General features: G+C 46.3%; 1 non-coding gene and 1 pseudogene across 1 annotated transcript; one reads left to right on the top strand and one right to left on the bottom strand.

The window, feature by feature from the left end:
- The first annotated feature begins 1,480 nt into the window (after window positions 1-1,480).
- Window positions 1,481-1,621, top strand: LOC139277835 (U4 spliceosomal RNA). The gene has a single exon (XR_011596148.1). It is a non-coding gene; the product is annotated as a U4 spliceosomal RNA (small nuclear RNA).
- Window positions 1,622-2,288: 667 nt separating this feature from the next.
- On the bottom strand, window positions 2,289-2,397 carry LOC139277877 (5S ribosomal RNA; annotated as a pseudogene).
- Between the last annotated feature and the right edge of the window lie 8,132 nt (window positions 2,398-10,529).

Genomic DNA, 10,529 nt, shown 5'->3' with positions numbered 1-10,529 from the left:
CCACTAGTCACTGCCTGCCATTCTGAAAAGAACCCATTTATCCCAACTCTCTGCTTCCTGTCTGCCAACCAGTTCTCTATCCACATCAGTACATTACCCCCAATACCATGTGCTTTGATTTTTCACACCTATCTCTTGTGTGGGACCTTGTCAAAAGCCTTTTGAAAGTCCAAATACACTACATTCACTGGTTCTCCCTTGTCCACTCTACTAGTTACATCCTCAAAAAATTCCAGAAGATTTGTCAAGCATGATTTCCCTTTCATAAATCCATGCTGACTTGGACCGATCCTGTCACTGCTTTCCAAATGTGTTGCTATTTCATCCTTAATGATTGATTCCAACATTTTCCCCACTACTAATGTCAGGCTAACCAGTCTATAATTACCCGTTTGCTCTCTTCCTCCTTTTTTAAAAAGTGGTGTTACATTAGCTACCCTCCAGTCCACCTCCAGTCAGGTGCTCGTGAAAGGTGCTATATAAGTGCAAATCTTTATTTTTTTTATAGCTTGTGATTTAAATCTGATTGTTTTCTATGGTGAACTGGAGTCTTCAAAAGAACGGCTGTAAATCACAGGTGGAGAAGCACACACAGGTTAATAAATAAATTGAATAAAATTGTGCTGTTTTATATCACAGCATGAGTACATATCTCGTTTCAGTTTACTGAAGTAACATACTGCTTTTGTACCCTCTGCTTGATGTATTTGAACAAAGTTTAATTATATTGGCCGTAAAATGTTTTACCGTTATTAGAACTACTAATCACAAATTTAAAAAAAGATTAAATCAATTAAAGTGCAGATAGAAGAAAACCTACAAATGCTTAAAATCGTGAATAAAAATACAAACAAAATGCTGGAAATTAGAAATTAAAAAATGCTGAAAGTATTCAGCAGCATCAAAAGTGTAAAAATAGTGGATATATCCTTCATCAGAGCAGCTCTGTCAAGTTGCCAACTCATCATAGGCAGTCCCTGGCAATGCAGGAAGACTTGCTTACAACTCTAAAAATTAACCTCTCTCCCGGCCAGTTTAATACCACTGCAACCAGCAGGCTGCCCAGCGCTGTGTCCGAACCGGCTACACACGCACAGGAACCTGCGGCTGAATCGAGTTGTGATTATTTAAAAATAACTTTTAAAGCAGTGACTTGAAGAGTATTGTTGCAACTTTTTAAACTTTGTCCTCAGTGGAGCACCGGAAAACGCACACTGCAGGGGGACGCTGCAGTCCATTTGACATGACGTCACGCGTTTAATTAGCATATTCACATCCCATAATCCTTTCCTTTACATTTAAAAATTTTGGCTAGACAAATGTTCGTATCTGCTGAGTTATTTAAACAAAATGCATTGGCACTTGATAAAACTCAATTATAGTTGGTAACACGCAATGTACTGCATTCGGTTAATTTGATTCGCCACAACTGTAAACAGTATGGGTCTGCTAGACCTCCGGTCGTCAGGATAATCTGGTTAGCTTTGCGCAGTGGCAGTATCGTAGCCGATGAGGTTTAACCGAGGCGCGATTATTGCTTATTGAAAACTTTTCCCAATACCCCGCTATGACGACTTGAAATATAGTCGGCAATGGCAATTTTTGATAGTCTCTGCGGAGACTGCATTTTCAAACTAAAAAATAGAAATATGTGCATTTTAAATGAAGTTGTATTTTCCACACTAAGGTATGTGCAGCCAATATTGTGCCATGTACCATTGTTGGAGAATGTAATTTCCGCTGAGTTGAAGGATTGGATATGAGGTTTGCGAACTTTACTTTGACGTAGTCGTGAGCATTTGATCATTTAATATTTACTCATAGGACATTTAATCCGGTGACATTTTCCCCACTGCTTGCAAATGTTGCTGCATTTACTTTAATTGAGTGTCTTAATATCGCCAAACCCTGAATAAAATACTTGACTTTTTCTTTTATGTTCAGATGAATACCATCGTTCATAAATCAAAGAAAGAACACAAGGATTTAAGGATAAGTAATGTTTAAACAAAAGCAACTTCTGGTATCTTTCTACAGTATCACCAAGTAAATACCACTCTCCCAATTTCTGTTTTTCTCTCCCTCCCCTAGTTTCTGTTTTTTTCCCTCTCTGAGTCCCCCCCCCCCAGTTTCTGTTTTTTTCCCTCTCTGAGTCCCCCCCCCCCCCCCCAGTTGCCCTGATGCTGCTATCCTCACAACTCTTTTGGTTGGATAAAATAAAACAGTTAAGTCAATCTGAGGGACACTTCAAACATTTTTCAAGGCCGTTTTTTCCTTTTTTTGGGTAAAGCCTACTGCACCTGGTATTCCCAGGTAATCTCCCATCCAAGTACTAACCAGGCCTAACTCTGCTTAGTTTCCAAGATTGAGTGTTTTCAGACTAGTGTGGCTGCAGGCTCCTTGCATCTCACAACTGGTAAGGAAGTGGTGTTGCAAGTAAGCAGGACTCAGACATTATGGTTTGGTTCCGAGCCTTGACAAGCATGGTACTGTGCATCTGTGAACCGTGCAAGTGGTTCGGGGACGTCGGAGCAGCCTATAAAGGCCGGCTGGTGCAGCTGCAGCAGGGAGAGAAGGCAAAAAAGAAGTAGAGAGAAATCGAAAGGGGACGTCACAGCCAAGGGGGTTGGTGATTGGTGAGTAGTTTTTTCTTTTTCTTTTATCAGTAAGTAACCTTTAGCATTATTGTTACCAAATTAAGTTAAACTAGGGGTTAAGTCACGACAGGAGAGCTCAGACACGTGTTATGCTCCTCCTGTACTATGTGGGAAGTCAGGGACGCTTCCAATGTCCCTGACGACTACATATGCGGGAAGTGTGTCCGGCTGCAGTTCCTGACAGACTGCATTGTGGCACTGGAGCTGCGGGTGGATTCACTCTGGAGCATCCGCGATGCTGAGAGTGACGTGAATAGCACATTTAGTGAGTTGGTCTTACCGCAGGTAAAGGTTAGACAGCCAGATAGGGGATGGGTGATCAACAGGAAGAGCAGTGGAAGGAAGGTAGTGCAGGGGTTCCCTGTGGTCATCCCCCTGCAAATCAGATACACCGCTTTGGGTACTATTGAGGAGAATGACTCATCAGGGGAAGGCAGCAGCAGCCAAGTCCATGGCACCATGGGTGGCTCTGCTGCACAGGAGGGCAGGAAAGAGTGGGAGAGCTATAGTGATAGGGGATTCTATTGTAAGAGGAATAGATAGACGTTTCTGCGGCTGCACCGAAACTCCAGCATGGTATGTTGCCTCCCTGGTGCAAGGGTCAAGGATGTCTCAGAGCGGGTGCAGGACATTTTGAAGGGGGAGGGTAAACAGCCAGTTGTCGTGGTGCATATAGGTACCAACGATATAGGTAAAAAAAGGGATGAGGTCCTACAAGATGAATTTAGGGAGCTAGGAGCTAAATTAAAAAGTAAGACCTCAAAAGTAGTAATTTCAGGATTGCTACCAGTGCCACGTGCTCGATAGTGTAGGAATCGCAGGATAGCTCAGATGAATACATGGCTTGAGGAGTGGTGCAGAAGGGAGGGATTCAAATTCCTGGGACATTGGAACCGGTTCTGGGGGAGGGGTTAAACTAATATGGCAGGGGGATGAGAACCTATGCAGGGCGACAGAGGGAAGTAGAATGGGGGCAGAAGCAAAAGATCGAAAGAAGAAAAGTAAATGTGGAGGGCAGAGAAACCCAAAGCAAAAAGCATTACAGCAAAATCCTAAAGGGGCAAAGAATGTTAAAAAGACAAGCTTAAAGGCTCTGTGCCTCAATGCGAGGAGTATTCGGAATAAGGTGGATGAACTAACTGCGCAGATAGCAGTTAACGGATATGATGTAATTGGCATCACGGAGACATGGCTCCAGGGTGACCAAGGCTGGGAATGAAGGAATAGAGTGTCATATCTTTGCGGATGACACTAAACTGGGTGGCAGTGTGAGCTGTGAGGAGGACGCCAAGAGGCTGCAGGGTGACTTGGACAGGTTAGGTGAGTGGGCAAATGCATGGCAGATGCAGTATAATGTGGATAAATGTGAGGTTATCCATTTTGGGGGCAAAAACACGAAGGCAGAATATTATCTGGATGGCAGCAGATTAGGAAAAGGGGAGGTGCAACGAGGCCTGGGTGTCATGGTTCATCAGTCATTGAAAGTGGGCATGCAGGTACAGCAGGTGGTGAAAAAGGCAAATGGTATGTTGGCCTTCATAGCTAGGGGATTTGAGTATAGGAGCAGGGAGGTCTTACTGCAGTTGTACAGGGCCTTAGTGAGGCCTCACCTGGAATATTGTGTACAGTTTTGGTCTCCTAATCTGAGGAAGGACGTTCTTGCTATTGAGGGAGTGCAGCAAAAGTTCACCAGACTGATTCCAGGGATGGCTGGACTGACATATGAGGAGAGACTGGATCAACTGGGCCTTTATTCACTGGAGTTTAGAAGGATGAGAGGGGTTCTCATAGAAACGTATAAGATTCTGACGGGATTGGACAGGTTAGATGCGGGAAGAATGTTCCCAATGTTGGGGAAGTCCAGAACCTGGGGACATAGTCTTAGGATAAGGGGTAGACCATTTAGGACTGAGATGAGGAGAAATTTCTTCTCTTAGAGAGTTCTTAACCTATGGAATTCATTGCCGCAGAGAGTTGTTGATGCCAGTTCATTGGGTATATTCAAGAGGGAGTTAGCTATGGCCCTTACTGCTAAGGGGATCAAGGGGTATGGAGAGAAAGCAGGAAAGTGGTACTGAGGGAATGATCAGCCATGATCTTATTGAAGGGCGGTGCAGGTTCAAAGGGCCGAATGGCCTACTCCTGCATCTATTTTCTATGTTTCTATGTTTCAACATCCAGGGGTATTCAACATTTAGGAAGGATCTTAGTCTTAATCTTAGAATTAGGTACAGGAGTAGGCCATCTAGCCCCTCGAGCCTGCTCCACCATTCAACAACATCATGGCTGATCTGGCCGTGGACTCAACTCCACTTACCTGCCCGCTCCCCGTAACCCTTAATTCCCTTATTGGTTAAAAATCTATCTGTGATTTGAATACATTCAATGAGCTCGCCTCAACTGCTTCTTTGGGCAGAGAATTCCACAGATTCACAAACCTCTGGGAGAAGGAATTCCTTCTCAACTCGGTTTTAAATTGTCTCCCCCGTATTTTGAGGCTGTGCCCCCTAGTTCTAGTCTCCCCGACCAGTGGAAACAACCTCTCTGCCTCTATCTTGTCTATCCCTTTCATGATTTTAAATGTTTCGATAAGATCACCTCTCATCCTTCTGAACTCCGAATAAAGACCCAGTCTACTCAATCTATCATCATAAGGTAACCCCCTCATTTCCGGAATCAGCCTAGTGAATCGTCTCTGTACCCCCTCCAAGGATAGTATATCCTTCCTTAAGTAAGGTGACCAAAACTGCACGCAGTACTCCAGGTGCGGCCTCACCAATACCCATGGGACTTTTCTACCTTGATTCCCATTAGCCTGTCCAGCACTACCTCCCTAGTGATAGTGATTGTCTCAAGGTCCTCCCTTCCCACATTCCCATGACCAGCAATTTTTGGCATGGTTTTTGTGTCTTCCACTGTGAAGACCGAAGCAAAATAATTGTTTAAGGTCTCAGCCATTTCCACATTTCCCATGATTAAATCCCCTTTCTCATCTTCTAAGGGACCAACATTTACTTTAGTCACTCTCTTCCGTTTTATATATCGGTAAAAGCTTTTACTATCTGTTTTTATGTTTTGCGCAAGTTTACTTTCGTAATCTATCTTTCCTTTCTTTATTGCTTTCTTAGTCATTCTTTGCTGTTGTTTAAAATGTTCCCGATCTTCTAGTTTCCCATTAACCTTGGCCACCTTATGTGCATTGGTTTTTAATTTGATACTCTCCTTTATTTCCTTGGTTATCCACAGCTGGTTATCCCTTCTCTTACCGCCCTTTTTCACTGGAATATATTTTTGTTGAGCATAATGAAAGAGCTCCTTAAAAGTCCTCCACTGTTCCTCAATTGTGCCACCGTTTAGTCTGTGTTCCCAGTCTACTTAAGCTAACTCTGCCCTCATCCCACTGTAGCCCCTTTGTTTAAGCATAGTACGCTCGTTTGAGATACTACTTCCTCACCCTCAATCTGTATTACAAATTCAACCATACTGTGATCACTCATTCCAAGAGGATCTTTTACTAAGAGATCGTTTATTATTCCTGTCTCATTACACAGGACCAGATCTAAGATAGCTTGCTCCCTTGTAGGTTCTGTAAGGATAGACAGAAAGGAAAAGGAGGTGGGGTGGTGTTGCTGGTTAAAGAGGAAATTAATGCAATAGTAAGGAAGGACATTAGCTTGGATGATGTGGAATCTGTATGGGTGGAGCTACGGAATACCAAAGGACAGAAAACGCTAATGGGAGTTGTGTTCAGACTACCAAACAGTAGTAATGAGGATGGGGACAGTATCAAACAAGAAATTAGGGATGCGTGCAATAAAGGTACAGCAGTTATCATGGGCGACTTTAATCTACATATTGTCTGGGCTAACCAAACTGATAGCAATGCGGTGGAGGAGGATTTCCTGGAGTGTTATAGGGATGGTTTTCTAGACCAATATATCGAGGAACCAACTAGAGGGCTGACCATCCTAAACTGGGTGATGTGTAATGAGAAAGGACTAATTATCAATCTTGTTGTGTAAGGCCCCTTGGGGAAACTTGACCATAATATGGTAGAATTCTTTATTAAGATGGACATAACAAAGGCCATCTGGTCCCTTGCGACGAGTAAAACTCACGGAAGCGACGGCTCTCCGGTCAAGTTGTATTCGGCTCTGTGGGACTGGATAGGCCCAGACCTGCTGGAAGTGTACGGGGGTATGCTTCTGGCTGGTAGTATGTCAGAATCAATGAGGAAAGGCATCATCACCCTCATCTACAAGCAGAAGGGGGAGAGGGAGGAAATCAAAAACTGGCGGCCCATTTCGCTGCTCAATGTGGACTACAAGATCCTGTCAAAGGTCATCGCCAACAGGGTCAAGTCTGCTCTTGAGCTGGTGATTCACCCGGACCAGACCTGCGCTGTCCCTGGCAGGAAGATCTCTGATAGCCTCGCGCTACTCATGGATACGATCACCTACGTGCGGGACATGGAGGTGGACACCTACTTGATCAGCTTGGACCAGGAGAAGGTCTTTGACAGGATATCGCACACGTACCTGATGGACGTGCTCTCCAAAATGGGGTTTGGGGAGGGTATCCGCAATTGGATCCAACTGCTCTACACAGACATCAGTAATGCAGTCCTAATCAACGGGTGGGAAACTCAAAGCTTTCCAATCAGATCTGGAGTCAGGCAAGGCTGTCCTCTCTCATCTGTCTTGTTTGTGTGTTGTATCGAGCCCTTTGCCGGGTCCATCAGGAAGGATGCGGGCATTAGAGGGGTGACGATCCCAGGCAGCGGAGGCGCTCAGGTCAAGACCTCCCTGTACATGGACGACATCGCCGTCTTTTGCTCGGATCCTCAGTCGGTCCGCAGGTTGCTCACAATCTGCGACCAGTTTGAACTGGCCTCACGAGCGAAGGTCAATCGCAGCAAGAGCGAGGCCATGTTCTTTGGCAACTGGGTCGACGGATCCTATGCCTGTTCTCATCGAAGAATGCGATTTCTTGCTTTAGACTGCTCCCAAAAAGCCTTTTACGCACCAGCCTGTATCCCGTGAGAGCAAAAAGGTCGGCAGGGATAAATGAACAAACATCTCCACCGACATACATGCCAAAGAGGATAAGAATCATTCTGTCAAGATCCTTCATTGATTCCATAGCCGTATCAATGACTTTGCCAAAGAAGTATGGAGCCACTATCTGTGAAAGATAGCAGACTAGTGCCAGCATCCCACCAATACAAAGCAACATTTCATCTTTAGCCAACGAGAAGAGGCGCATAAGATCAGCTTTTTTCCTTCGTCCCTTTCTTCTTCAAAGCTGTGCACAATACAAAAGATCTGCAGCCTTCTCAGGAACCAGAACTGTACTGCTGAGCTGTAAGTAACTGGTATGAGGCAGAATGCTGGAAACACACAGGTCAGGCTGCATCTGTGGAGAGAGAAAGAGTTTCAGGTCGATGATCTTGCATTAGAACGTTCAGATTTCAGCATCGCCTGTATTTTGCTTTTGTTTGAGCAGAATGCTGTTTGGCGCTTTGGATATCTGCCGAATGTATTATTATCCTTTATTTGTATGCTAATAAAAATGCCAACATTTGATTCTATTTTAGCAGTAGCAAAATGGATAGCAAATCATAGAATCATATAGCACAGAAGGAGGCCATTCAACCCATGACCTTTGCCGAACAAAAATCTATCAATCTTATTTGAAATTTTCAATTGACCTCGCCTCAATAGCTCTTTGGAGAAGAAATTTCCAGATTTCATGTCGTCATGGCACCCTTCCCTATCTATGTAACCGAGACCTCTGTCGTAACCCAACCTCTATCGTCGAGCTACATTACGTGGACGACGCTTGCGTCTGCACACATTCAGAGGCTGAACTCCAAGTCATAGTCAATATCTTCACTGAGGCGTACGAAAGCATGGGCCTTACACTAAACATCCATAAGACAAAGGCCCTCCACCAACCTGACCCCGCCACACAGCACTGCCCCCCCAGTCATCAAGATCCAGAGCGCAGCCCTGGACAACGTGGACCACTTTCCATACCTCGGCAGCCTATATCTGCAAGGGCAGACATCGACGACAAGGTTCAACACCGCCTCCAGAGAGCCAGCGCAGTCTTTGGTCGCCCGAGGAAGAGAGTGTTTGAAGACCAGGCCCTCAAATCTGCCACCAAGCTCATGGTCTACAGGGCTGTAGTGATACCTGCCCTCCTGTATGGCTCAGAGACATAGACCATGTACAGTAGACACCTCAAATCGCTGGAGAAATACCACCAACAATGTCTCCGCAAGATCCTGCAAATCCCCTGGGAGGACAGACGTACTAACATCAGTGTTCTCGACCTGGCCAACATCCCCAGCATTGAAGCACTGACCACACTCGATCAGCTCTGCTGGGCAAGCCACATTGTCTGCATGCCTGACACGAGACTCCCAAAGCAAGCACTCTATTCGGAGCTCCTACACGGCAAGCGAGCCCTAGGTGGGCAGAGGAAATGTTTCAAGGATGACCTCAAAGCCTCCTTGATAAAATTCAACAGTCCCACCGTCAGCTGGGAGTCCCTGGCCAAAGACCGCCCTAAGTGGAGGAAGTGCATCCGGGAGGGCGCTGAGCACCTTGAGTCTCATCGCCGAGAGCATGCAGAAACCAAGCTATTAACGTGCGTAGTGTGAAATCGACTACGCGATGTGTTTCCACCTTGGGGTACCTCGCCAAGGTCAAAGCGGACCTGCTGTTCTTGCAGGAGTGCGGTCTGCCGCATTTCAGCAGTTACCGGCAGTGGTCACGATGGTGGGCCCATGGACCATCCATATGGTCAGGAGGCAACGACAGCCGAGCTTCCGGATTGGGCATTCTGCTGCGGGGAGGCCACTTCACCATCACCGAAGTTAAGGAGGTGGTGGGCGGCCGCCTCCTCGTAGCAGATGTAATGTACAAAAACTCCCCTCTCAGGTTAATTAATGTTTACACTCCAGCTGTGAAGAACAATAGGCTGGCCCTCCTCCAGCAGCTCCCACTGCTACTGGCAACGTCCAGGCCGGTCATTCTGGGCGGTGACTTCAACTGCATCATCGATGCGGCTGGACGATCCAGCAGAGCCGACAGCAAACTGGACGCCACGTCCAAACTCCTGATGGACGCGGTAAAAGACGCCAAGCTGTGCGACGTCTTCAGCAACCCTGCAGACGGAGCACCGCTCAGATACACCTGGTCGAGACCAGACGGGTCCGTCCGTTCCAGAATAGACTTCCTGTTTGTGTCCCACACGCTCAAGGTCAGATCCACCAACGTCACGCCGGTGTTCTTCTCTGACCACTGCCTCCTACTGGCCGACTGTCGCCCACAGGAAGACCAGAAAGTTGGCAGAGGGACATGGAAGCTGAACGTGAAACTGTTGACTCCGGAAAACGTTGAGGAACTCAAGAGGGATTACAAAGGTTGGAGAACCGTAAAACCCCTCTGCGATTCCCCGATGCACTGGTGGGAAACAATCAAGACGAACATCAAGAGGTTCTTCATCCTCAAAGGTGTTCAGGAGGCGAGAGGGAGACAGAGGGAATTGTCCCAACTCCAGACGAATATGCAAAACCTGCTCCTGCTGCAATCGATGGGGGTCGATGTCGCGGAGGAACTCGAAGAGGTGAAGGGCCAGCAAGCCTCGCTCTTTGCCTCAGAGTCCTCCAAGATCATCTTCCGCTCCAGAGTCCGCTCCGTCGAGCAGGATGAGACGTGTTCGCGCTTCTTAGAAACATAGAAACATAGAAAATAGGTGCAGGAGCAGGCCATTCAGCCCTTCTAGCCTGCACCGCCATTCAATGAGTTCATGGCTGAACATGAAACTTCAGTACCCCCTTCCTGCTTTCTCGCCATAACCCTT

Source organism: Pristiophorus japonicus, chromosome 12 (assembly GCF_044704955.1).
Source record: "Pristiophorus japonicus isolate sPriJap1 chromosome 12, sPriJap1.hap1, whole genome shotgun sequence".
Taxonomy (NCBI): domain Eukaryota; kingdom Metazoa; phylum Chordata; class Chondrichthyes; family Pristiophoridae; genus Pristiophorus; species Pristiophorus japonicus.
The sequence above is the reverse complement of the archived record's forward strand: the minus strand, read 5'-3'. Positions and strand labels throughout refer to the sequence as shown.